This window comes from Jaculus jaculus, chromosome 1, assembly GCF_020740685.1.
Source record: "Jaculus jaculus isolate mJacJac1 chromosome 1, mJacJac1.mat.Y.cur, whole genome shotgun sequence".
Lineage (NCBI taxonomy): Eukaryota > Metazoa > Chordata > Mammalia > Rodentia > Dipodidae > Jaculus > Jaculus jaculus.
The window spans coordinates 9,010,446-9,037,499 of record NC_059102.1 but is presented as its reverse complement, the minus strand read 5'-3'; positions in this window follow the sequence as shown (position 1 = coordinate 9,037,499).

Here is a 27,054-nt window from a genome sequence, read left to right as displayed (position 1 = left end):
TGCATAATAGGGTTAGAAAAAAGGCATCAAAATGGAAGAGGGAGATGGAAAGATTACTCAGTGGTTAAATCGCTTGTTTTCAAAGCCTGTTAAACCAGGTTGGATTCCCCAGAGCCCATATAAACCAGAAGCAAAAATGGTACAAGCATCTGACATTCATTTGCAGTGGTAAGGAACCCTGAATAGAAAAAAAAAATAAAGAAACTCTGCTGTGAGCATGCATGCATACAAACAATTACTTGCAGGCATTTTTGCTTGTTTGTTTGTTTTGAGGCAGGGTATCAATCTAGCCCAGGCTGACCCAGAACTCACTGTAGTCTCAGGCTGGCCCCAAACTCACGGTGATCCTCCTACACCACACACACATAGATTAACTAATTAAAATAAATGGAAGAGGAACAAATTAGAAAGAAGTGGGATTCAGTGGAGGAGGGATAAGGAAGAGGGAGACAAAAGAGGGTGGTGGGAGGGTATTCATGGTACATTGTGTTTAAATATGGAGGTTGTGAATAAAAAAGCTAAAAAAGAAAGGAAGGGCCCAAAGCAGATTGGCTGTGATAAAGATATGGAAACACAAGGCTTTTCAAATTCATTTTCAAACTCTTTGTATGAAATATTCTCATTTGTAAGTAAATGGTCCAAAATTGTCCTATGAACTAAAGAAAAGTTTTTTTTGGGGGGGAGGGCATGATTTTCTTAGGTAGGGCCTTGCTCTAGTCCAGGATGACCTGGATTTTTATTTCTTTTTTTATTTGCATGCTGACAAGACCTGCATGTGTGTGTGTGTGTGTGTGTGTGTGTGTGTGTGTGTGTGTGTGTGTGTGAGAGAGAGAGAGAGAGAGAGAGAGAGAGAGAATTAGTGAGTACATGGGTGCACCAGAGCCCCGTGCCACAGCCAACTCCAGATGCATGTGCCACTTAGTCAGTCTGGCTTTACATGTATCCTGGAGAATCAAACCTGGGCTGGCAAGTTTTATAAGCAAGCACCTTTAACCACTGAGCCATCTCTTCAGCCCCCATTTTGTTTTGGGATACAGGGTACCCAGTAGCCCAGGCTGGCTTTAAACTTGCTAGATAGCACAGATGACCTTGAACTCCGGATCCACCTCCATCTCCCAAGTGCTAAGATGACAAACACGCACCACCGCACCTAGTTCAGTGTTTTGTTATTGTTTGTCTGAGGCAGGATCTCACCAAGCAGCCTAGGTTGGCCTGGAACTCAGTTTTCTTGCCTCAGTGTTCTTAGTGCTGGGATCACAGCTGTACACCATATTACGTGGGATGAAGGGGGAAAAATCCTCATCTTAATTGACTGGACATCTTGTGTATATGTTTTATATATATATATACACACACACATATATATACATGTATATATCTATTTTGTTCTCTTGGAAAGGCATGACATAATACATAGATATGTGCAATGCTCTTTTGAAATAGTCTCATAATCACATCTATTTGCTAATCCCATATGTTTAAAAGGCTCTCCAAATGCTATTATCTCCACCTAAGTTTCACAGACGAGGAAACTGAAGGTCAGAGACACCAAGTGATTTGCTCAAGTCACCGGAAGTAGGAAGTAGTGATGCTCAAACCATCTCAGGAATCCTGATCCCGGATTCCATGTGATCTTCTGTAACAACACCCTGCTGCCCAGCAGGAGTAAGAGGTGGGAGTGTTGCCATGAATAAGTGCTTGTTTGCTGGAAGGGATGTTTAAATAGAGCCGCAGAGAATGATTTCAGTGCAAAGACGCTCACAGTGGCGGTGTTTATAATCATACCACGATGGCTGTGGCTGTGTGCGCGCTCGCGTTCGTGGGTATGTGTAGACATACATAATTATGTAAGAAGAAGGTGCCTAGGAGTTAAGAATTAAAACACACTGGGTATGGCAGCACTTACCTGTAATGACAGCACTCAGGAGGCACAGGCAGGAGGATGACTGCAAGTTCAAGGCCAGTCTCGTATGCGCATCCAGTTCCATGCTTGCTAGAGCTACATAGCAAGCTCTCCTCTCAGAAAGAAAAGGAAAGGAAAGAGGAGAGCAGACAGGGCTGGGAGGTGACTCATGGACGAAGCAGTTGCTGGGCGAGCGTGAGAAGCTAGATTCAGATTCCCAGATCCATGTGAAGTCGACCTGCAGTGTGAGGGTCTCGGAACTCAGTACACCTGCGACAAGATGGAGGCGGAGGGGAGTGGAGGGTCCCTACAAGCCTTAGGCCAGCTGCCCTGTCACATGCAGTGGTGAACAATGAGAGAGACCTTGCTTAAAAAAATGAGGTGAGTGGGCGTGGTGGCGCACACCTTTAATCCCAGCACTCGGGAGGCAGAGGTAGGAGGATCGCCGTGAGTTCGAGGCCACCCTGAGACTCCATAGTGAATTCTGGGTTAGCCTGGGCTGGAGTGAGACCCTACCTCAAAAAGAAAAACAGACAAAAAAAAAAAAAATGAGGTGAGTGGGCATGGTGGTGCACACCTTAATCCCAGCACTTGGGAGGCAGAGGTAGGAAGATCACCATGAGTTTGAGGCCACCCTGAACACATAGTGAATTCTAGGCCAACCTGGGCTAGAGTGAGACCCTACCTTGAAAAACCAAAAAAAAAAAAAAAAAGGTGGAAGGTAAGGATAGACTCTCAGAGCTGTCCTCTGACCTCATGGCACATGTATGTATCTTCATACTCACACACATGTACACACACATACACCAAAAATAAAAAATACAGATACTAGGTATCAACCCCAAGGGCCTTCTGTGTGCCAAGCAAACACTATGCTGCTGAGCCATAGCCCAGGCCCAAGAAATGAATGTTATTTCCTCTTGGGGAAGGAGGGCTCCTTGCAGTGAGCTGAGTGGGCAATGGAGGTTCTGAGAAGCCAGGGCAGGCGGGCTGCTCTCCTGAGCCCTAGAGTCTAATCTGAAAGGATATGAGAGAATGTTCCAGCAGAAAGCCAGAGAAGCCGTCCTACATCATTGGTTGAAATAGACTGGAAAAACGGAGGAAATCCAGGTGGCGGCTGCAGTCTCACAGGCTGGGGTGACAAGTGTCACTCTCTTGAGCACACAATGGGGACGCTGCAGACGTTTTCCCAAAAGTGCCGGAACGTGTCTCATGCACAGAAGGAGAGTTGTTAACTTATCCACTGGTTGGGGATAATGCTCACAATCAGAAATACTGGCAAATACCAACGCAGTGGCAAACATTCGGTGAGCCCTGAGGCCAGCGGCAGGGAGAACAGCAGCAGATACAGCCTCAAAGCGCTCTAGTCTGGAGTCAGGCCGGAGGCCCTGGCATGCCCATTCTCATTCTCTCATAAATAAATAACATATTTAAAAAACTCCATCTTCAGGGCTGGAGAGATGGCTTAGTGGTTAAGGTGTTTGCCTACAAAGCCAAAGGATACCAGTTCAATTCTCCAGGACCCACATAAGCCAGATGCACAAGGGGTGCATGCATCTTGGGTTCATTTGCCGTAGCTGGATGGCCTGGCAAACCCATTCTCTCTCTCTCCCTTTTTCTCTCTGTAAAATAAATAAATAAAATATATTTTAAAAATTCCATCTTCAGATGTTAATGTGCTCACCTTCTGACTGTGGATGAACCGATGAGTTACCAACAGTCAGTTGTAAATGACAGGTAAATAGCTCACTTGATATAAGGCTGCAAGATTGTGGGTTCCTGGGTCCACCCTTCAGGCCGGCAGTGGTTCCCCAAAGGCGCCCAGACAACCAAGGTGGTGAGTGTGTGAAAATCACTCTCAGGAGACGGTTTTAGTGAACAGCTCTCAGTTTATTGTCAGGGAAATGGGTTTATAAGCACTTGTGGGTCCTAAGGGGATTGGATGTACAAGGTTGCTTACTGATGCCTAATTAGCATATGGGGATGTACATTCCACCATGTAGGCAATGGCGGGGGAAGGAGCTAGCTGATACCATATAAGGAGTTTCCTAGGCAACTGGCCAAAAGCTATAGGGTTATGGGCAAAGCCTAAGTCTTATCTGAATGTCCAGGTGTCCCGTGCTTGGAGAGGGAGTGGCCTTAGTTCCTGTTGATCTCGGGGTCCGAGATTTTGTCCGAGGGTCCAGGCTCACTGTGACCCCCAAGAATGGGGGGAGGAGCTCCCCTGCCCGTTTAGGTCCATGAAAGGCCAGTGGTTCAGGCTGCTGGAACCTCTCCATAGCCTGGGGCCTTCATGTCAGACAGTTTAGGTTTGCTTTAACCCAAGACCCTGCCTATGTCCAGCATAAGATGAATTTCTCTTTCTTTCTCTCTTTCTTTCTTCCTTTCTTTCTTTCTTTCTTTCTTTCTTTCTTTCTTTCTTTCTTTCTTTCTTTCTTTCTTTCTTTCTTTCTTTTTTTTCTTTTCTCGAGGTAGGGTCTCGCTCTAGCCCGGGCTGACCTGGAATTCACTATGGAGTCACAGAGTGGCCTCGAACTACTGCAATCCTCCGACCTCAGCTCTCAACTGCTGGGATTAAAGGCATGTGCCACCATGCCCGGCCCTGAACTTTCTGTTCTTGGTCATTCATGGCACCTCTAAACTCTGTGGCTGCCAAGGAGTCAGCCAGAAGGTCCTCTGGGTTTGGAGTTGCACGGCCATCCCACTGGCACCTGGTCCTCCGTTCCTTCCTGCCTCCCAGCAGCAGTCTCTCCGCCCATCACCAGCCATGCTCAGAATGCTACCCTCCAGGTCTGGGGAGAGGTGCGCACCATAGGATAGAAGTTATTCAGGGCCTTATTTTCACCCCGATCCTTTACCTACAAACCAGCCATTTGTTGGAGGCCCTCCTAGTGTAGACACATTTATTACAAGCATACTGAGCATGTCTAGAATTGAATGAGAATGCTACCCTTGAAGTCCATGAGACCCGTGCTCAGGCCCAGTCTCCTTGTGGTCAGTCCTGATCTGTTGATAGATGTGGTCCACAAGGGACAGTGGGTATGAGCTGGCTTCCACTGGGACCGTCAGCACAATGCACATCTTGCTTCTTGAAGAATGTTCTTCCTCATTCCTTCCCCTAAGACTGAGAAAAAAAGTAAATGGAAACAAGCTCTACCTGTGTGGGCATTGTGTGGCCACATCCCTAGGTGGACACATATCGCGGGTTGTATGTCTGCATTTCCCATTAAAAAACACGAAACAAAAAAAAACACCAACCTAAAGTCTTTACACAATAAAGTATGTTTTCTCTCAGATTTTGGGAGGCTAAAAGTTGGGAATCAAAGTGTCAACAGGGCCATTGCTCCCCAAAGAGTCCAGGTGAGGAGCTTTCCTTCCTTCCTTCTAGCCTTTTGGGTGTTGCCAGCCATCCTTGGGTTCTGTGGCTTGCAGGTATGTCACTTGTCACATGACCTTCTTTCTGCATTTCTTCTACGTGTTTGTGTGTCCCCTCCTTGTGAAGACACTAGTCACTGGTTTTAGGGTCCACTCTCCTAGAGCGTGACCTCACCTCAGCTGATGGCACTGACAAGGACTTTACTGTAAAGTAAGGTTATTTTCTGAGTTTAAAGTAGACATGAATTTGGGGGGAGGTGCACTATTCAACCCTGTATCCAGAGTTAAGAAAGCAAGCTAAGTCCCACAGAGAGATGAATCTCACATTCAAACCATTAATTGTGGAAAATGTGCACTCGAAACCTAGTGCAACATGCATTTTATGTGTGTGTGTGTACACAGATACAATTCAATAATCTAGGTGAAAAAGTTTTTCTCGGGCCTGGGGCTGCAACTCAGTGGGGAGGGTGCTTGGGCATGATCAAAGCCCTGGGTTTGACCATGTGATCCTCCTCCCTCTGCCTCCCAAATGCTGGGATTCAAGGCATGTGCCACCACGACTGGCAGAATCCCAGTTTTAAAAAGAAAATTGAAAAAAAAAAAAAAAGAAAGAAAGAAAATTGAAGCCGGGCATGATGGCACACTCCTTTAATCCCAGCACTCGGGAGGCAGAGGTAGGATTGCCTTGAGTTCAAGGCCACCCTGAGACACCATAGTGAATTCCAAGTCAGCCTGAGCTAGAGTGAAACCCTACCACAAAAAAAGCAAAAAAGCAAAAAAAAAAAAAAAAAAGAAAATTGAGAGCTGGATCAAGGTTTAGGGGTTAAGGTGCTTGCCTGCAAAGCCAAAGGACCCAAGTTCTGTTCCTCAGCATGCACGTACACCAGATGTACAAGATGGTGATGTGTCTGGAGTTCATTTGCAGTGGCTGCAGGCCCTGGCTTACCCATTCTCTCTCTTTGCCTCTCTGGTCTCTCTCTCTCACTCAAATAAATAAATAAAGTAAAAAATGGAAAAAAAGAAGAAGAAAGGTGAGCCGGGCATGGTAGCATATGCCTTTACGCCTACCACCAGAAAGGCAGAGGTAGGAGGATCACCATGAGTTCAAGGTCACCTGAGACTCCATAGTGAATTCCAGGTCACCTTCAGCCACACCATGACCTGCCTCATAAAACAGAAAAAAAGGTAAAGAACATTTGCCTCAACAATTGCTATAGATAATCTTTTGGGGGGATCCTCAGTGGAGGCACTTTAACTTTGATAGAACACTGGGACTGGCATTCTCCAGAACACTTTCTGGAAAAGAATTTACTTATTAGTTCAGGATGAAGTGGGCACCATGGAGTTGCTCAAGTGTGGCCTAGCCCGTCAGGCTGTGAGATACAGGTCAAGACCATGCTCTCCAGCAGTCCACTATGTTACAAACGACGGCTGCTCTAGATGCTGGCCCAGTGTTTTTGTCCAGGGAGGGCTGCACATTTCATATACAAATGAGAGGTCACAGTATTTTTGTGTAAAAATGCTTCATCACTTAGTGCGAAAAGGATAATTCTTGGGTTGGAGAGATGGCTTAGTGGTTAGGGTGCTTGCTGCAAAGCTTAAGGACCCAGGTTCAATTCCCCAGTACCCACGTAAGCCAGGTGCACATGATGGTACATGTGTCTGGAGTTCATTTCCAGTGGCTGAAGGCCCTGGTGCACTCATATATTCCTCTCTCTCTCTGCTGCTCTCCCAAATAAGTAAAATAGATCATCTTTTTTTTTTTTTTTTAAGAATAATTTATCAAGAATTGTGGCACACACCTTTAATGCCAGACAATTCTTTGTGGTTTCCTAAACACAAATCCTTACTGTCCCATTCCCCAGTTCCCATGCAAGGCCAGATGTACAAAGTGGCCCATGAGTTTGGCCTTGGCACATCTGTACCCACACTTTCTCTCTCTGTCTCTCTCTCTCACTCACTTTCTCTTCACATCCCTCTCAAATAAGAAAATAAATATTATTATTTTTTATATTTGTATTTAAATTTTTTTAATATTAAAAAAATACAAATACCTACACGTTCTGACTCACAGAGGTTCAACTATTGATATTTCAGCGTTACAGATGCAAACGTGGTTTACATTCATTAGAAATGGTTTTGAATTCTGACTTTTGCCCTTTTCCCAGGCAAGTGGTTTTTAGCCCGAGTCTCTCTTGTGATCCTGGGTGCTGAGGACGCACCGGAGCTCCCGCTCAGCCCTGCAGTCACGGGGGAAGCGCCTGGTGAGCCAGTGTGCTGGGCTGCTAACCTTGCTCAGGTTAGGCAGATTCCATGTAGTTTTGACTTAGATGTTTAACTTGTGATAAGTTTATAAGGATGCAACTCTGTGGTAAGGTGAGAGCGTCTACTATAAATGCATGTTAATATAAAAACTATGTAATAAAGCCAATAAATGCATATTAGGTAGCTATTGCCTATCATATTACCTATTATGTTAGGTAGCATATGTTTTATTGAATTAATTTATTTACTCATGTGTATGAGTGGTAATGCATGCCACTATGTGTGGAGTTCAGAGGACAGCTGTAAGGTGTTTGTGGTCCATCTTCTTTGAGACAGGGTCTCTTGCTGCAAACAAACTGCTAGATTGCAAAGGAATGTCTGGATAGCTAGTCTGTGAGTTTGGCTTCATAGTTGTATGCACCAGTTTGCATTTGGCTTTGCCTGGGTGCTGGGGAATTGAATATGGGCCCAAAGGCTTTGCTGGCAAGCACCCAAGCACCTTGAACTACTCAGCCATCTTCCTAGTCCAGGTAGGATACTTTTTTTTTGTTTTGATTTTTCAAGGTAGGGTCTCACTCAAGCCCAGACTGACCTGGAATTCACTATGTAGTTCAGGATGGCCTTGAACTCACAGCGATCCTCCTTCCTCTGCCTCCCAGTGCTGGGATTAAATGCGTGTGCCACCACACCCAGCTTCAGGTAGGGTACTATTAAAATTTGTTTATTTACTTGAGAGAGAAAGAGAGAGAGGGAGAAAAGCAGACAAAGAGACAGAGAGAAAAGGCATGCTAGGGCTTTTTGCCACTGCAAACAAACTGCAGATGCATGTGCAACATTGTGTATCTGGCTTTATATGGGTACTGGGGAATCGAACCTAGGTCCTTAGGCTTCGTAGGCAAGTGCCTTAACTGCTAAGCCATCTCTCCAGCCCTAGGTAGTATACTTTTTTTTTCTAAATTTTTTGTTACTTTTTATTTATTTATTTGAGAGTGACAGAGAGAGAAAGAGGCAGAGAGAGAGAGAGACAGAGAACTCCAGATGCATGTACCCCCTTGTGCACCTGGCTAACGTGGGTCCTGGGGAATCGAACTGAGCTCCTTTGGCTTTGCAAGCAAGCACCTTAACTGCTAAGCCATCCCTCCAGCCCGTAAGTTATTATTTTTAACTTTTTTTTTTTTGTTTTTCAAAGTAGGGTCTGGTCCAGACTGACCTGGAATTCACTATGTAGCATCAGGCTGGCCTTGAACCCGTGGAGATACTCTTACCTTTGCCTCCCAAGTGCTGGGATTAAAGGTGTGCACCACCACACCAGCCTCATTTATTTGAGAAAGTGAGGGTGGAGGAGGGAGGAAAAGAATGGGCACATCAAAGCCTCTAGCCACTGTAAACAAACTCCAAATGCATGCGGCCACCTTGTGCATCTGGCTTACATGTGTACTGGGGAATGGAACCTTGGTCCTTAGGCTTCATAGACTAGTGCTTTAACCACTAAGTTATCTCTTTAAATAAATAAATAAATAAATGTATATGTGTATATATATGTGTGTGTGTGTGTGTGTATACATATACATATATATATAATTTATTTATTTGAGAGAGAGAAGGGGGGGGAGAGAGAGAGAGAGAGAGGAAGAGAATGGGCTTGCCAGGGCCTCCAGCCACTGCAAATGAACTCCAGATGCATGTGCCCCCTTGTGCATCTGGCTTACTTGGATTCTGGAGAATTGAGCCTGGATCCTTTGACTTTGCAGGCAAATGCCTTAAATCCTAAACTATCTCTCCAGACCCACCACTATATTATCTCTTAAGCCCATTATTTTTAACTTTTCATTGACAACCTCTATGCATATAGATAATATACTATAATCATAATCCCCCCCCCCAACATCCCTCCACTGAATCCCTTCTTCTTTTTTTTTTTGGTTTTTCAAGGTAGGGTCTCACTCTAGCCCAGGCTGACCTTGAACTCACTATGTAGTCTCAGGGTGGCCTCGAACTCACAGTGATCCTCTTACCTCTGCCTCCCAAGTGCTGGGATTAAAGGCATGCGCCACCTTCTTCCCTTCTTTTCAACTAGTCTCTCTTCTATTTTGATGTCATCATTTTCCCTTCTATCATGCAGGTCTTGTGTAGATAGCGCCAGCCACTGTGAGGTCAGGAGTGCCATGGCTACTTTGTGTCTGGAAGACAGTATTGTAAGCAGTTCCCCCTTTCCTTTGGCTCTTACATTCTTTCTGCCTTTCCTTCAGCAATGGTCTCCAGCCTTGGAGAGTGTGATAAAGATATCTCACTTAGTTGTGAACATACCACAGTTGTCAGTTTTTTTTTTTTTTTAAGAGAGAGGAGGAGGAGGAGGAGGAGAGAATTGGCATGCCAGGGCCTCAGGCACTGCAAATGAACTCCAGTCGCTTGTGCTACCTAGTGGGAATGCGCGACCTTACGCTTGCCTCACCTTTGTGCGTCTGGCTAATGTGGGATCTGGAGAGTAGAACATGAATCCTTAGGCAGGCGCCTTAACCACTAAGCTATCTCTCCAGCCCATAAGTCAGTTTTTATTATAAACTATTTCATTCCAAAGAGATACTGCTGGAGAGATAAGTTATCAACTGGCTGATGGACTTGAACTTTTCTGCTCTTGCCTTAGGAAGCCATTTCTTGATGACTAGCCATGATTTCACAATGTTTCTGTCTCAGCTCCATTGTCTTTTCTACTTGGCTGATAGCTTGGATTAGCAAAATTCTTTTTTTTTTTTTTTTTTTTACTCTTAGAATTCATTGTCTTTGGGTTGACTAGTCTTTGCTTAGACGGAGAGATTCAGTGATAGTAGCTGCATCCTGCAAGTAAAACCCATCAATATCATTTATTAAAAAAATTTTTTTGAGCCAGGCATGGTGGCATACACCTTTAATCCCAGGCAGAGGTAGGAGGATTGCCATGAGTTCAAGGCCACCCTGAGACTCCATAGTGAATTCCAGGTCAGCCTGGGCTAGAGTGAGACCCTACCTCGAAAAAACAAAAAAAAAAAAATTTTTTTTTGGAGGTAGGGTCTCATTCTAGCTCTAGATGACTTGGAATTCACCATGTAGATTCAGGGTGGCCTCGAACTCATGGCGATCCTCCTATCGCTGCCTCCCAAGTGCTGGGATTAATGGTGTGCACCACCATGCTTGGGTTGTTTTTTATCTTTTTAAATATTTTATTTATTTTAGAGAGAGTTTATATAGAGAATGGGCATGCCATGGCCTCTAGCCACTACAAATGAACTCCAGACTCATGTGCCCCCTTGTGCATCTGCCTTACATGGGTCCCGGGGAATTGAACCTGGGTTCTTAGACTTCACAGGCAAATGTCTTACCCACTAAGCCGTCTTTCCAAGCCCTCATTTAAAAATAAATTGCTTTGCGGAGCTGGAGAGATGGCTTAGCTGTTAAGGTGTTTGCCTGCAGGACCCATGTAAGCCAGATGCACAAGGGGGCACATGTATCTGGAGTGTCTTTGTAGTAGCTGGAGGCCCTGGTGCGCCCATTCTCTCCCTCTCTCTTTCTCTCTCTCTCTGCCTCTTTCTCTCACTTAAATAAATAAATAAATACTATTTTTAAAAAATTGCTTTGCTGTAGCTTCTGTTGATTGGAGAGCCTCCAAATGTACCCCAAGATCTATCCTTACCTGCTCTGTGCTGTTGAGGGCTGAATGACCTATTAGACCTGTGTTGCCTGAAGTCCACCCATACAGTCACCAGTGTGGTGTGGGAAATGGCAGAGACCAGTGGTTGGGATATTTACCGTCGCTTTTACTGCTGGGCCTCCAGGTGGCTGTGGTTTGTTTCTCTAAGAAGTGCCAGATAGCCCGCTCCTCCACTAGCTGCTCTGGTAACACCTCTCTCAGTGTTTCCAGCTTTTACAGCAGTAACAGGCATTGGCACTACACCATTCTTTGTTGGTTTTCTCCAACTTTGCCCAGCACCTCAATTTTCTCATCAGAGTGTGCTCTTTCTTTCTGCCTGGGAGCCCGATGGAAATGGAAGTCTCTAGCATCAACCTCTGAGACTGGGGAGAGAACGGGGAAGAGCAGATACAGAAAACATTTTCATTATGTAATGGGTTTATAATAATGTCTTGGGCATTTTAAGAAAAATTGAATTTTCCTTGCCTTTGTTTTGTTCTTTTTTAACTCCTAGAATTTTTGCTTGTTTACATTTTCACTGGACTATGAAAAGAGGATATGATTCCGTACATCAATTGTAAAATTCAGCCAGCTCAAGGGTGCCGACATCTTAGTGCATTGTGCTAACCCTAGGTCAGGGGTTTTCCTCCCAGGCCCACAGTGCCCTCGGGTCAGGTGCATGTGCTACCAGAGGAGGCTTCAGAGGTACCCTACAATGTGATGTCTACGTTCTTTGTGCCTTGAGTAAAGAAATGAGCAAGACACAAAGCAATAGTAAAATACAGCTTCATTAAAAATGAGAGGTGGCTCATCTGTTAAGGCACTTGCCTGTAAAGCCTAACAACCTGGGTTTGATTCCCCAGGACCCACATAAGCCACATGCACAAGGTGGGGCATGCATCTGGAGTTTGTTTGTGTTGGCCACAGACCCACAATATGCCCATACTGTCTCTGCCTCTGTCTCTTTCTCTCTCCTTGTATCTCTCTGCTTGCAAATAAATAAAATACTTTTTTCTTTTTTTTCTTCCTCAATTTTTATTAACATCTTCCATGATTATAAAAACATCTCATGGTAATACCCCCCCCCCCCGCTTTCCCCTTTGAAATTCCATTCTCCATCATATCCCCTCTCCATCTCAATCAGTCTCTCTTTTATTTTGATGTCATCATCTTTTCCTCCTTGTGGTAGCTTGATTCAGGTGTCCCCCATAAACGTAAGTGTTCTGAATGCTAGGTTCCCAGCTGATGGATATTTGGGAATTAATGCCTCCTGGAGGGAGTTTATTGTTGGGGGCCGGCTTATGGGTATTAAAGCCAGTTTCCCCATGCCAGTGTTTGGCACACCCTTCTGTTGCTGTGGTCTATCTTATGTTGGCCAGGGGGTGATGTCCACCCTTTGCTCATGCCATCGTTTTCCCCTGCCATTGTGAAGCTTCCCCTCGAGCCTGTAAGCCAAAATAAACCTCTTTTTCCCAGAAGCTACTCTTGGTTGGGTGATTTCTACCAGCAATGCGAACCGGACTGCAAGGCTCCTCTTATGATGGTCTTGTGTAGGTAGTGTCAGGCACTATGAGGTCATGGATATGGAGGCCATTTTATGTCTGGAGGGAGCATGTTGTAAGGAGTCCTACCCTTCCTTTGGCTCTTACATTCTTTCCGCCGCCTCTTCTGCATTAGACCCTGAGCCTTGGAAGGTGTGATTGAGATGTCACTCAGTACTCCAGTCACTTCTTTCCAGCACTATACCTTTTGAGTCGTCCCAAGGTCACTGCCATCTGAAAAGAGAAGGTTCTCTACCAAAAGTGAGAGTAGCATTAATATAAGGGTATGGATATTAAGCGAAGTGCTTACTGGGCAGTTTGATAAGCATAGTATATACATTTATCCAGACATTAGCAGATGTTACACCCCTAGGGCTCAAGACTACCCCTGTTTTAAGTTTTCAGTATCAGGGATGTATTCCCTCCCATGGAGCAGGCCTCCAGTCCAATTAGAGGGCAGTTGGTTTCCACCATGATAGATGTGCCACTATTGCACCTGGAGGCTCATTTGGCCTGGCATACCAATTATAAGGCTTGCAGTATCTTCACTGGTGGTGTCTCTTTCTCCCATTGAACTGCATGTAGAATGGCTTCTTCCAACTTTCTGTCAGCTGGTCTACATGGAGGTTATCAGCTCAGTTCCAGCAGGATTTCTCAGTGGCCTTGCAGCCCAAGTATGTGAAATAGAGTCTTACCATCTATTCCTGGTGGGAAACCAAGGGCCTTGGCAATGGCCTATAATATTTTGGGGGCATCAGGGACTTCCCTGGCCAACAACTCACTGGAAGATATCCTGAAATTTTTCTAGCAATGATCTACAGCTCCTGAGTGTTCCATTGTCCAAAAAAGTAGGATTCCATATGATTTATTTATATCCTCTTATATTTTGATTAGCCCTCCCTCCACCTTTCCATTACTCAATCTCTTCCCCTGACTTCACTTTGGGCCTTCTCACCCCATTAATCTATTCTTCTACTTACATATATACAATACCATCCTATTAAGTACCCTCCTACTTTCCTTTCCCTTCCCTTTATATCTCTTTTTTAGGTAAAATATTTTTTCAAAGGGAGACTAAAATCATGAAATATACAGGATGGGAGCAGGCATGCGTCTCAAGAGACCCATTTTTCTTTTATTCTTTTTTTGTTTATTGACAGCTTCCATAACTATCGACAATAAACCATGGTAATACCCTCCCTCTCCTTCACTCTCCATCATATCCTCATCCCTCTCAGTCTCTCTTTCATTTTGATGTCATGTTCTTTTCCTCCTATTATGATGGTCTTGTGTAGGTAGTGTCAGACACTGTGAGGTCGTGGATATCCAGGCCACTTTGTGTCTTGAAGGGTGCATCATAAGCTGTGCTACCCTTCCTTTGGCTCTTACATTCTTTCTGCAATGAACTCTGAGCCTTGGAAGGTGTAATAGAGATGTTTCAGTGCTGAAAACTGCTCTGTCACTTTTTCTCTGCACTATGGTGCATTTTGAGTCATCCCAGAGGTCACCTCCATCTGAAAAAAGAAGCTTCTCTAACCAAGAGTGAGAGTAGCATTAATATATGGTGTGAACATTAAGAGAAGTGCTTACTGGGCAGTTTGATGAGCATAGTATATACATCTAGCCAGACACCAGCAGATGTTACATTCCTAGGGCTCATGACTACCCCTGTCATAGGTTTTCAGTATCAGGCATGTATTCTCTCCCATGGAGTGGGCCTCCAGTCCACTTAGAGAGTAGCTGGTTTCTCCTATAACAGATGGGCCACTATTGCACCTGTTAGCTCATTTGGCCTGGCTGGCCAAATTTAAGGCTTGCAGTGTCCAGTGTTGTTTATCTCCACTGGTGATTTCTCTCGCTCCCATTGAACTGCATGCAGCATAGCTTTTTCCAACTTTCTGTCAGCTGGTCGACATGGAGGAGGATTTTAGCTCAGCGCCAGCAGGATTTGTCAGTGACCTTGCAGCCTGAGCATGTGGTGTCTTCAGCAATAGGGTCTTACCATCTATTTCTGGTGGAAAAACCAAGAACCTATAATGTTTTGTCCTATAATGTTTTGGGGGCATCAGGGCCTTCCCTGGCCAACAATTCACTGGAAGGTATCCCATCCCTGGCACTGAAAAATTTCTAGTAACAACCTATAGCTTCTGGATGTTCCCTTGTCCAAGAAAAGTAGGTTTCTATATGACTTATTCATACCCTCTTAGATTTTGATTAGCCCTCTCCCCACCTTTCCTTTACTTAATCTCTTCCTCTGACTTCACTTAGGCTTTCCACCCCCATTAATCTGTTCTTCTACTTACATATACAAAATATACAAAATACCATCCTCTTAAGTGCCCCCTCCCTTTCTTTTCCCTTTATATCCCCTTTCTAGTTTATTGGCATCTGCTACTGAGTTTTATTCCAACTCACATAGAAGTCCAATCATTTGTAGCTAGGATCCACATATGAGAGAGAAGAGACCCAGTTTTCAATCTAAGAGCTTTTTATTACAAAGGGAACAAAGGAGTTTTGTAAAGGGTGGAACTGTCTCCTCTGTTCCAAGTAAGATAAGAAGACTAGTAGCCAATGAGTTCATTAAAACAATAATTCATGCTTAGGTGGAACAATGGGATGGTGCAATGATTTTGTACTGCACATAAATTGTTATTTTTGTCTGATTAACTCTTTTAAAATTTAGATTGTGGCTATGCGTTGTGGTGCAAGCCTTTAATCCAAGCACTTGGGAAGCAGAGGTAGGAGACTTAACTATGGACTACATAGTGAATTCTAGGTTAGCCTGGGCTAGAGAAAAAAATAGTGCCAGGCATGGTGGCACACTCCTTTAATCCCAGCACTTGGGAGGCAGAGGTAGAAGGATCGCTGTGAGTTCAAAGCCACCCTGAGACTGACTACACAGTGAATTCCAGGTCAGCCTGGGCTAGAGTGAGACCCTACCTCAGAAAAATAAATAAATAAATAAATAATTTTAGATTGTACATTTATTTTATTTATTTATTTATTTTGGTGTTTCAAGGTAGGGTCTCACTCTAGCTCAGACTGACCTGGAATTCACAATGGAGTTTCAGGGTGGCCTTGAACTCATGGCAATCCTTCTACCTCTGCCCCCTGAGTGCTGGGATTAAAGGCGTGAGCCACCACATCCAGGTAGATTATACATTTAACAAATGTTCATAACTATTATAAATCTGTCATATCAAAGGTCACAAGCAGGGATCTTCATGTTTGTTTTAATCAGAAGTCTGACACGCAGTGTATTCTCTTTGCTCTGCTATTTTTTTTTTTTTTTCGAGGTAGGGTTTCACTCTGGCCCAGGCTGACCTGGAATTCACTATGGAGTCTCAGGGTGGCCTCAAACTCACAGCAATCCTCCTACCTCTGCCTCCCGAGTGCTGAGATTAAAGGCGTGCACCACCACGCCCGGATATGCTCTGCTATTTGAATGTGTATATTGTTTCTGAAGCAAATGAAATCACTTGAATGAGTCATTTTCATTAGTTTAAGACATATTTGAATGACATCATGAATATTCTCAAGTACTTTGCAATATTTTTAGACCATGTAGTTTCTGAAATGACTACCAGGAAAGGAATGAAAATATTGAGGCATTCCTAACTCTGCTGCCTTGGAATTGCTCCTGGCTCACTTGTCACTTTAGTGTTTAGCAAAATAGAAGAATATTTTCAATTCCATAAGCTTTACATAATAAGACATGTGATGAAGTATTAGATCCCACAGCAGTGTATTTCCTAGGTGTGAGAGAGTGCATGTACATATGTATGTGTCTGCAGCTGCACTATTGTGTGTGGACATATACATTTATATCTACATATGTGTGGTTGGTTTATGTGTTTACATGTGTAGGGGATGATAGGAATGTCACCTTGTTGGTATTGAAATGGGAAAAGGTTTGCTTATTAATAATAATTGTTGCAGTCCGGTTCACATTGCTGGTAGAAATCACCCAACCAAGAGCTGCTTCTGGGAAAAAGAGATTTATTTTGGCTTACAGGCTCGAGGGGAAACTCCACGATGGCAGGGAAAAACGATGGCATGAGCAGAGGGTGGACATCACCCCCTGGCCAACATAAGGTGGACCACAGCAACAGGAGGGTGTGCCAAACACTGGCAAGGGGAAACTGGCTTTAATACCCATAAGCCCACCCCCAACAATACACTCCCTTCAGGAGGCATTAATTCCCAAATATCCATCAGCTGGGAACCTAGCATTCAGAACACCTAAGTTTATGGGGGACACCTGAATCAAACCACCACATTCCGCCCCTGGCCCCCATAAACTGATATCCATACATGATGTAAAATATAATGCATTCAGTCTGACTTTAAAAGTCCCCATAGTTTTTATCAATTCCAATGATGTTCATACATCCCCATAGTTCAAGATCTTTTAACTGAGCCATAATAACCAAAATATAACCTCAAAAAACCCAGAATGGCACAGAATAAATATTCACACTGCAAAAGATGGCATTGGCATAGCAAAGAAACATTCAACCAATACAAGATTTAAAACAACCAGGGTAGATATCAAACTCTGTAGCTTCAAGTCCAGTAACTCTAACCAGTGACAAATCTTCAAGTCCGATAATTCTAACCAGCAAAAAGTCTCTGGCATTCCAATTCCGCCCCTCCAGCTAGGCTACTCACAGTCCTGGGAAACTTCATTGGGGCCGGCAGCTCCTTGGCCACCATCTCATGGTCCCGGCATCTCCACTGGGTCTCCACTGCAAGCCACGGTTCATCCTCATGGCCCCATGGGGTCTCTATGCAGGCAACCAGCAAACCCGCTTCACACTGCCCATGGCCATTTCCAAAACACAAGACCGTGTTGCAAACTCAATGACCCTCTTTCCAGCATTTTATACTCCATGATACCAGGTAGGGTGCCAATTTGTTAATCCAGGGGGGAATAAAGCAGACTTTGAAGAACAGGACACTCCTTGAGCACTCAGGCCCTTTCAAAAGAATCTACATTCTTCTTGTTGCCCCAGCGCAGGTCAGCTAGCCCAGTCGCAAAGGTTGTAATCTCTCAGTTGCAGCTGAACGGGCAAGAGTTCACCCAAAGATTTTTCTTTCTGTGCCATATACCTCTGCTTACACCAGTTCATTTCTATGCAAAGCAACCCTGCACAACTTCTCAGGACACGGGCACAAGAGCAAGCTTCTCACACAAACTGCTAGCCCAGTCCAGGCACAGCTCTTTCTCACCCTCATAAGCCAAACCTCACAGTCCATAGTTCTTACTGCATTCAGGTCTTGGAGCTCAGACCAGAATAGTCCTTTAAGCTGTACTTACAGCACTGCAAGGCATCTCTTAGGCCAAGGTTTCAACTCCTTCCACATTCCTCTTGAAAATCTGCTCCAAAAGGCTGAAGCCACATAGTCAGGTGTCTAGCAGCAACCCCACTCCTCGCTACCACTTTACTGTTGCAGTCCGGTTCACATTGCTGGTAGAAACCACCCAACCAAGAGCTGTTTCTGGGAAAAAGAGATTTATTTTGGCTTACAGGCTCGAGGGGAAGCTCCACGATGGCAGGGAAAAACGATGGCATGAGCAGAGGGTGGACATCACCCCCTGGCCAACATAAGGTGGACCACAGCAACAGGAGGGTGTGCCAAACACTGGCAAGGGGAAACTGGCTTTAATACCCATAAGCCCACCCCCAACAATACACTCCCTCCAGGAGGCATTAATTCCCAAATATCCATCAGCTGGGAACCTAGCATTCAGAACACCTAAGTTTATGGGGGACACCTGAATCAAACCACCACAATAATCAACCAATATTTACCTTAATGTGTACTTGAGGCTAACTTTGATTGGGAGTGGGGGGCACTAGGAATAAACTCCAGGCCTGGAGGTTCTCTACCTCTGAGCAACATGCCCTACCTGCTTTGTAGGGATTTTATTATTTCTTTATTTAGAAAAAGAAGCAGATAGAGTGAGAAAGAATGGATGCTCCAGGGCCTCTAGCCACTGCAAATGCACTCCAGATGCATGCAGGATCTCACTGTGGCCCAGGCTGACTTGGGACTCACTCTGTAGGCCTAGTCTGGCCTCAAACTCATGGTGATCCTTCTACCTCAGCCTTCCAAGTGTTGAGATTGAAGGAATGCACCACAATGTCTGGTTCTTGTTTTCTTTTTAGTTTTTTTGAGGTAGGGTCTTGCTCTGACCTTGGCTGACCTGGAATTTACTATGTTGTCTCAGGGTGGCCTTGAACTCACAGTAATCTTCCTTCCTCAGCCTCCTGAGTGCTGGGATTAAAGGCATGTGCCACCATGACTGTTTTTTTTTCTTTTTAAAAATTAAAAAAAGGAAAAAAAAATATATATAATTTCTTTTTGTTTATTTTTATTTATTTATTTATTTATTTTATATTTATATTTATTTATTTGAGAGTGGCAGACAGAGAAAGAGGCAGAGAGAGAGAGGGAGAGAGAGAGAGAGAATGGATGCACCAGGGCCTTTAGCCACTGCAAATGAACTCCAGACGCATGTGCCCCCTTGTACATCTGGCTAACGTGGGTCCTGGGGAATTGAGCCTCGAACCTGTGTCCTTAGGCTTCACAGGCAAGCGCTTAACTGCTAAACCATCTCTCCAGCCCTGTATTTTTTTTTAAATTATTAAATTATTGTATTTATGGAAGGAAGTACAGAACCAAGGAAAGGAGAATGAAGGCGCTCACATGGCTTGAGAGCCCATATGGGAGGCCTGGAAAAACCATGGGAAGGACAGAAAACAGGGTTCAAAGAGCTCCTGCCATAGGGAGAAAGAGCTCATGTGCAGAGTAAGGGCTAGGGGGCCCTTCCCTCAGCAGCTGGAGGTTCCCAAGTGGCCAGGCAGCTCAGAGAAAAAATTATTGGGCTGGAGATATGGCTCAGTGGGTAAGGTGCTTGCTTGCAAAGCCTGCCAGCCTAGGTTTGATTCCCTAATACCCATTTAAAACCAGCTATGCAAAGTGACACATGCAGCTGGAGTTCATTTGCAGTGGCATGAAGATCTGGTGTACCCATTCCCATTTCCTCTCTCTGCTTGCAAATAAATTAATAAAAATATTTAAAAAGAATTTTTATTTACTTATTTGAGAGAGAGAAAGAGAGAAACAGAGAGAGAGAGTGAGTATGACCAAGCCAGGGTCTTCTGCCACTGCAAACAAAATCCAGACACACACACCACTTTGTGCATCTGGCTTTATGTTATTTTGGAAGGACTGAACCCAGGCTGTCAGGCTTTGCAAGCAAGCATATTTAACCAATGAGCCATCTTCCTAGCCACCCCCCCCAGCTCCATTTCTTAACCTTTATATCTTTCAATAAATGTCAAAGCCAGCTCAGAATTCTTTTCTTTTTTGTTTTTTTGATATTTTTTCTTTTCTTTTTTTTGAGGTAGGGTCTTACTCTAGCCCAGGCTGTCCTGGAATTCACTATGGAGGCTCAGGTTGGTCTTGAACTCATGGCAATAGTCTTACCTAAGCCTCCCGAATGCTGGAATTAAAGGCATGCACCACCACGCCCGGCTGTTTTTTGATTTTTGATTTTTTTTTTCAAGGTAGGGTCTCACTCTAGCTCAGGCTGACCTGGAATTCACTATGTAGTCTCACGGTAGCCTCTAACTCATGGTAATCCTCCTACCTCTGCCTATTGAGTGCTGAAATTAATGGTGTGTGCTACCACACCCAGCTTATTTTTTGATTTTTGAGGTAGGGTTTCACTCTGGTCCACGCTGACATGGATTTCATTATGTAGTTTAGGGTGACCTCTAAGTCACGGTGATCCTCCTACTTCTACTTCCTGAGTGCTAGGATTAAAGATGTGTGCCACCATGCCCAGCTGAATTATTTTCAAATGCATAAGAATAAATGAGATGTGAGGAAACTTATCAAACTAAACTTTAATTATCAAATAATTTTTGAAGAACTTATTCATTTATATAATCCAAAGATATGTTAAGTAATAGGCCCCAGTGGCAAGATACATAGCCACTGTAATTTTCCAATGGTGATGAGCATAAACCATACTTTGAGAGTTCTACAACCATAAGGTAGCCTCAAAAATCTGATTCTAGCCAGGCGTGGTGGTGCACACCTTTAATCCCAGCACTCAGGAGGCAGAGGTAGGAGGATAGCTGTGAATTTGAGGCCATTTTAAGACTACATAGTGAATTCCAGGTCAGCCTGGATTAGAGTGAGACCCTACCTCAACAAACAAAACAAGCTGGGCATGGTGGTGCATGCCTTTAATCCCAGCACTCAGGAGGCAGAGGTAGGAGGATAGTCGTGAGTTTGAGGCCACCCTAAGTGAATTCTAGGTTAGCCTGGGCTAGAGATACCCTGCCTCAAAAAACCAAAAACACCAAAGCCAAACAAAACCCCAAAACAACAACAACAACAATAAAAACTGTGATTCTAAGCATGTATGGTGTATGGTAGTCCCAGCACTCAGAGGCTGAGATAGGAAGATTGCTGTGAGTTTGAGGCTATCCTGGGCTACAGAGTCAGTTTCACGTCAGTCTGGGCTAGAGTGAGAGCCACCTCAAAAAACCAAAAGAAAACAAAAAGTGTGAATCTTACTGTTGCCAAAACCATAGGTATGTTAATAGATTTGTTGGTTATATTGATGATTACTGTCAATATTACATTAAACTGTATTTATTTAAATTAAGATGTATTTTCTTCCCACCTAGAGGCCACCTAGAGGGTGGGGATCCTGGGTGAGGCACTATCCTCCTCTAGGTGGTTAGCCCTTTGAGATGGAAACAGCCCATGTCTGCAAATACTCAGTACCGCACTTGGCATTGAATCAGTCCAATGACTGTCACCTGCTAAAACAAGCGGCTAGGAAAGTGGCATTTATCAAGTGCTTATGAGCACTGCAAGATAAGAGTGTCCCCAAGTCCTCATAACTGCCAGGGAAACAGCACCTTGTGTTTCTCTGCTAAAGACTCTGGAGTTTCGGAGATGAGAGCAGAGTAGAATGTGAAGTCAGGGCTGTTTGACTCCAAAGTCCATGTTCTCTCCACTCATAATGTTGCCGCCTATACAAACACTTTTAGGTCCAGATAATGACATGGATGAGGTTACTTTAGACCCTGGGCTTCTTGTTCTGACCATTCTTTCTTCTTTGGGGGTAGGGTGTAGGTAGGGCCTAAGCCCAGGGCCTTGTGTACTCTTTTACCAACACCCCAGCCCTGAGCTTCCTTTTTTAAAAAGTATTTTATCTTTATATATTTATTTGAGAAGGAGAGAAAGAGGCAGAGAGAGGAAGAGAGAGAATGGGCGCGCCAGGGCATCCAGCCACTGCAAACGAAATCCAGATGCGTGCGCCCCCTTGTGCATCTGGTTACACGGGTCCTGGGGAATCAAACCGGGGTCCTTTGGTTTTGTAGGCAAGTACCTTAACTACTAAGCCATCTCTCCAGCCTGTTTGCTTCTTTTTTTCTGAAGTAGTCTTACTCTAGCTCAGGCTGACACAGAATTCACTCCTGACCCAGCCTGGCCTTGAATTCACAGCAATCCTCCTACCTTCAGCCTCCACAGTGCTGGGGTTATAGGTGTGAACCCATGCCTGGCTTCTGAATATTCTTTGTTTCTTTTTAAATTGTTATTTATTTATTTATGGCTTTTAGAGGTCAGGTTTCACTCTAGCCAAGGCTGACCTGAAATTCACTACGTAGTCTCAGAGTGGCCTCGAACTCAGGTTATCCTCCTACCTGTGTCTCCCTAGTCTGGGATTAAAGGCATGTGCCACCACACCTGTCTCTTTTTAAAATATATTTTTATTTATTTATTTATTTGAGAGCGAGAAAGAGGGAGAGAGAGAGAAAGAGAGAGAGAGAGAGAGAGAGAGAGAGAGAGAGAGAGAGAGGGAAAGAATGGGCATGCCAGGGCCTCTAGCCACTGCAAATGAACTCCAGATGCATGTGCCCCTTGTGCATCTGACTTACGTGGGTCCTGGAGCATCAAATCAGGATCATTTTGGCTTTGCAGGCAAACACCTTAACCACTAAGCCATCTCTCCAGCCCTCTTCTTAATTTTTTAAAAAAATTTTGTTTTTATTTATTTATTTGAGAGAGGCAGAGAGAGAGAGAGAGAGAATGAGCGCACCAGGGCCTCCAGCCACTGTAACCAAACTCCAGATGCATGCGCCACCTTGCACATCTGGCTTACATGGGTCCTGGGGAATTGAGCCTCGAACCAGGGTTCTTGGATTTAACAGGCATGTGCTTAACCACTAAGCCATCTCTCTAGCCCTCTTAAATTTTTAATACTAGTGACCAGTGGCCAATCCCAGGGTTTCTTACATGGTAGACAAGTGATCAACCATTGAGCTACACTCCCAAACTCCAAGCTTATTTTATTTTATTTTTTTCAAGATAGAGTCTCGCTCTAGCCCAGGCTGACCTGGAATTCACTATCTAGACTCAGGGTGGCCTCAAACTCACTGCAATCCTCCTAACTCTAACTCTGCCTCCCTGGTGCTGGGATTAAGGTGTTGTCACCACACCTGGCTCCAAACTTCTGAAGAAGACTCAAGATAGCCAACTGTCCAGCAGGAGGCAAATCATCTCTAGCACATCCACCAGGGCCCAGGAGACATTACAAGGGAAGTGGCAGTTTAGACATGAGTGCTCCTCTCACTGCTATCCTGACAACTGCCTCCAGTTCAGGGTGATAATAAAATAATACTTTTAAAAAAGAAGACTCTGGCGAGAAATGGCTTAGCCATTAAGGCACTTGCCTGTAAAGCCTAAGGACTCAGGTTAAATTCCACAGAACCCACATAAGCCAGATGCACATGGTGGCACATGTGTCTGGAGTTCCTTTGCAGTGGCTAGAGGCTCTGGCGAGACCATATTCACTCTCTCTTTCCCTTCTTGTAAATAAAAATAAATAAATAAAAAGAAGACTCAGTGAAAGCCAGGATTGTCTTGTAACTCAGTGACTGTAGTCTGTATGGATGGTTGAAGACTTAGAAGCTTTCTTCATGTAGACATAGAGTGCTCTGTTCTATGATCAACTTCCCTTGCCCCTTGGCTGAGACAATCCCAGCGTGGACAAAGACTTCGGCCCATCAGGTAAGCTATATGTTGTCTGATACTTTCCAGGCAGGTTTATGGCTGGCATCTAAGAGGGTCACAGGAAGGTACTATGCTCCACAAAACAGTGTCTTTTGTTGCAGGTGCCAACATGCAACAATGACTGCTCAGAATTTTACTTCCCCCTGGCTTTCATTAATGTCCTCTAGCCTTCTCTCCTTTGTTAACAAAAATGCTCAGATATGCTGAAAGCAAACATTACCCTGGGTCTGGTCATTCACCAACCCTTTCGGATTGGCAGTCTGTAATCACTGCTTCAATACCCACGCATGGCTTCAGCTTTTGAAACTTGGCATCTCTCCTCACCATCCTACTGAGAAGTGTTCTCTAGAAGGTCACTAAGTCTTGTTTGTCAAATCCAGTGACCTTTTCTCCATTCTAATTCTCTTAATCTGCAGACACTGTGTAGGACCAGGTACTTGATGCTCACCTACCTGAAGCTTTTGGAACAATGTGGCACCTTTTGCATCTAATTTTCTTTTCTTTTCTTTTCTTTTTTTTTTAAAGATTTATCTTTATTTATTTATTTGAGACCAAGAGAGAGAAAGAGAGAGAGAGAGACAGAGAGAGAGAGAAAGAGAGAGAGAGAGAGAAAGAATGGGTGTGCCTGGGCCTCCAGCCACTGCGAACGAACTCCAGACGTGTGCACCACCATGTAAATCTGGCTTACGTGGAACCTGGAGAATTGAACCTGGGTCCTTAGGTTTGCAGGCATGCACCTTAACCGCTAAGCCATCTTTCCAGCCCCTAATTTTCTTGCTAACTCATTTCTCCCTCCATGGGTGGCTTTTCATTCTTTCTACCCCTGTGTCTTGTAAGGTAACATCTGCGTAGACAACTCTGATGTTTATCTCCAGGGTCTGCCTAGTCCATTCCACAGCTCCCCGAAAACCTGCTTCTCTCTTCAGAGTCCAGGATCTTCACACCTGATCTGTGGTGGACATCTCCTTTGAGGCGGCTCTCCTGCCCACTGGGTGTCCATGTTGATGACAATGCCATCTCTATTGAGTTCTCTGACTAGATTCTTTCTGCCACCCGATTTGGTCACTGGCAAGCCCTGATTCACTGGATTTCTCTTCTGCCCCTCTCTCCCATTCCCCCACACACTCTGGTTTTAGCTTCTTGTCTATCAGCTATTTATTCTGTCCTTATTTCTAGTTTTACCCTCATTTGTCCCATAGACATTCCAGGTAAAGGGGTCATTCTAATATGGCACCTTCCTGTGCACAGCCTTTTTGTGGCTTCTTGATATTTATTGAAATAAGTAGAAAGCTATAATTTGTCATTTAAGACTTTCATAACAAGGTAGATAAAAATGAAATGGAATGTTTTCTATATAGGTAGCTTGAGAAACACCTGAAATGAGAGCCAAAACAACTATATCATCCCTGTGCTTTACTATGAAGGTTCTAAAATATAGATTGTAATTTACTTGAGATAAAGTATGAGTGCACAAGGTCCTCTTTATTTTGCAAATGAGCCCCACATATATGCGCTACATTGTGTATATAGCTTTTCATGGCTGATGGGGAATTGAATCCCAGGCTGGGAGGCTTTTCAAGCAAGCCCCTTTAACTGCTGAACCATTTCCCTAGCCCAAGAAAAGTATTTTTAAAATACAGTAGAAATTATTATTATTATTATTATTATTATTATTTTGGTTTTTCAGGACAGGGTCTAGCTCTAGCCCAGGCTGACCTGGAATTCACTATGTAGTCTCAGGGTGGCCTCCAACTCACGGTGATCCTCCTACCTCTGCCTCCTGAGTGCTGGGGTTAAAGGCATGTGCCACCCTGCCCAGCTTAGAAACATTTATTTAAATGAAGTATTTCTCAGAACCCAAATATAAAACTGGTACTTTGATTTGTGTTCAACAGCACAAATCAGTTTCTTAACTATGACCAGGTCACCCACTCTATTTGTTAAATCACTTACTATCTTTAGGCATGAGTGTCTCCATCTACCAACTCCAGGGATGGTAAACTGTCAATGGTTTTTATTTATTTGTTCATTTTTTGTCAGTAGTTTTTAAACACAGCTGTACATTAGAATAGCTAGGGCATAAGACATATCCATGCCCAGGCCCTCTGATTAGGGATTCTCACAAAAGGCCTCAACACCTATACTAAAAAGCTCTTCAGTTGATTCTAATGTGTAGCCAGGGATGGGAACTAGTAAGATTACTATCAAGGATTTTTCTGTTTTAACACTCCTACCTCTCAATTACAAGTTTCATTTTTTTTTCTTTTTGGTGTTTTGAGGTAGGGTCTCGCCCTTGACTAGGCTGACCTAGAATTCACTATGTAGTCTCTCAGGGTGGCCTCAAACTCATGGTTATTTTCCTACATCTGCCTCCCATGCTGGGGTTAAAGGCGCATGCTTCCAAACCCACCTACAAGCTTTATTTTGTTTAGCACATTCTGCCTAGTAGTAATTGTGGTCATTTAAATTTTATGCGTGTATGTGTGCATGTGCGTGGAGGCCAGAAGACAAACATGGGTATCATTCCTCAGAAATGTCCACCTTTTTCTTTCTTAAACATTTTTGAGAGGGGGAAACGAGCATGGGCACACCAAGGCTGCTCGCCACTGCAAATGAACTCCAGATGCATGTCCTACACTGTGTATCTGGCTTTATGTGGGTACTAGGGCATCAAGTCTGGGCCTACAGGTTTTGTAAGCATAGCCTTTAACCACTGTGACATCTCCCTAGCCCATCATCCACCTTTTATGAGACAGGGTCTGTCTCTGGCCTGGAGTTTGCCAATTGAGCTAGATCTAGTGGCCAAAGAGCTTCAGGGATCTGGGTTTACAGATGCATGTCACCAAGCCTGTTATTTTTACATGGGTACTGGGAACTGAACTCAGGTCCTCACTCTTGAAAGACCAGCACTTTACAGGCTGAACTAGCTCCTTGGCACTCCCTTCCACAGTACATATTGAAAGTTATTTGCCAGGCACAGTGGCACATGCCTTTAATCCCAGCACTCGGGAGGCAGAGGTAGGAAGATTGCTGTGAGTTTGAGGCAACACTGAGAATACATAGGGAATTCCAGGTTAGCCTGGTCTAGAGTGAGACACTACCTTAAAAAACATTTTATTTATTTGCAAGGGGGAGAGAGAGAGAGAGAGAGAGAGAGAGAGCAAGAGCGAGCGGGTGGAAGGACAAACACCAGGGTATTT